Source organism: Nomascus leucogenys, unplaced genomic scaffold (genome assembly GCF_006542625.1).
Source record: "Nomascus leucogenys isolate Asia unplaced genomic scaffold, Asia_NLE_v1 001500F_34007_qpd_obj, whole genome shotgun sequence".
In the NCBI taxonomy this organism is placed as follows: domain Eukaryota; kingdom Metazoa; phylum Chordata; class Mammalia; order Primates; family Hylobatidae; genus Nomascus; species Nomascus leucogenys.
Genome location: NW_022097593.1, coordinates 23,688 through 25,333, shown reverse-complemented (window position 1 = coordinate 25,333; position 1,646 = coordinate 23,688). Strand labels below are relative to the sequence as shown.

The 1,646-nt window shown below is 56.2% G+C and overlaps 1 pseudogene; it reads right to left on the bottom strand.

The window, feature by feature from the left end:
• Positions 1–370: 370 nt before the first annotated feature.
• On the bottom strand, positions 371–1,378 carry LOC115834302 (annotated as a pseudogene).
• Between the last annotated feature and the right edge of the window lie 268 nt (positions 1,379–1,646).

Genomic DNA, 1,646 nt, shown 5'->3' with positions numbered 1-1,646 from the left:
ACAGGTAAATGAGAAAAATAATTTGAGATCACTTCCCTAGAGGATTTGTGGCATGTTCGCCAGAATTCTTATATGAGAACAATCATAGCAGCCATTTTTTTTTTTTTTTTTTTTTTTTTTTTTTTTTTTTTTGCAGAGTTAGCCTATGTTTTATTTTGGACACACACAAAAAAGAAAAAAGCAATTGAATTGTTTTGTAGCTGGAGACATGGGCAAGGGGGTATCCCCAGGCAGTAAACTCCTCCGCAGGTGGGCTGAGGGCTAGGGCTGAGCCTCAGGTGGGTCTCCTGTTCCCTGTGCTCCCCGGCCTCTCTCCCGGGCTCTTGGGCAGCCGCAGGAGGGGCAGGCTGGGAGGGGCTGCCCTGGCTGTTCACTTGGGCAGGACGTCAAAGGACTCGGACACCGGCTTCCCATTGCAGGTCTGGATCTTCTTCACAACCACGGCCCTGGTGGAGCTGGTGCGGCTGAAGGAGCTGGAGCCCATGCCAGAGCCAAGGCTGGAGCCCAGGCCGTAGCTGAGGCCGGGGCTGGTGAGGCCTCCATAGGCCGAGCTCAGCGCACCTGCATAGCCGCTGGTGGTCTTCGTATGGATACTCATGTTCTGCATCCCAGACTCCAGCCGGCTCTCCTCGCTCTCCAGCAGCTTCCCTGTAGGTGGCGACCTCGATCTCGATGTCCAGGGTCAGCTTGACGTTCATCAGCTCCTGGTACTCACGCAGCTGCCGCGCCATGTCCTGCTTGGCCGGCTGCAGGGCGGCCTCCAGCTCGGAGAGCTTGGCGTTGGCACCCTTAACTGCCAGCTCCTCAGGCTGCTCGGCGTCTGCGATGGCGGCCTCCAGGGAAGCCCTCTGGCCTTTGAGGCCCTCAGTCTCAGCCTGGAGCCCACTGATGTTCCAGTTTATCTCGGAGGTCTCAGTCTTTGTATGCTGCACGTCATCCCAGTGCTTCCCAGCCAGCGCCTGCAGCTTCTCATACTTGATCTGGTACATGCTCTCAGCCTCAGCCCGCCTGCGGTTGGAGATTTCGTACTGCGCCTTGCCCTCAGCGATGATGCTGTCCATGTCCAGGGAGCGGCTATTGTCCATGGACAGCACCACAGACGTGGAGGAGATCTGGGCCTGCAGCTCCCCGATCTTCTCTTCATACAGCCGCCTGAGGAAGTTGATCTCGTCAGTCAGCCCTTCCAGGCCAGACTCCAGCTCTAACTTGTTCATGTAAGCTTCATGCACATCCTTCTTGATGAGGACAAATTGATTCTCCATCTCTGTACGCTTATTGATCTCATCCTAGTACTTGTTCTTGAAGTCCTCCACCAGCCCCTGCATGTTGCCAAGCTCCGCCTCCAGCTTCAGCTTCTCCTGGCCCAGAGTCTCCAGCTGTCGCCTAAGGTTGTTGATGCAGCTCTGGAGCATATCCATGTGGCTCCCAGCCGTCTTCTGCTGCTGCAGGAGGCTCCACTTGGTCTCCAGCCTCTTGTTCTGCGGCCCCAGGAACAGTACCTTGTCGATGAAGGAGGCAAACTTGTTGGTGGGGTTCTTGATCTGCTCCTTCTCCTGGGTGCGCATGGCCTGGATGTTGGGATCCACCTCCTAAGGGGGCTCAGCAGGCTCTGGTTGATTGTGACAGCGGTGATGCCTCCCATGCCG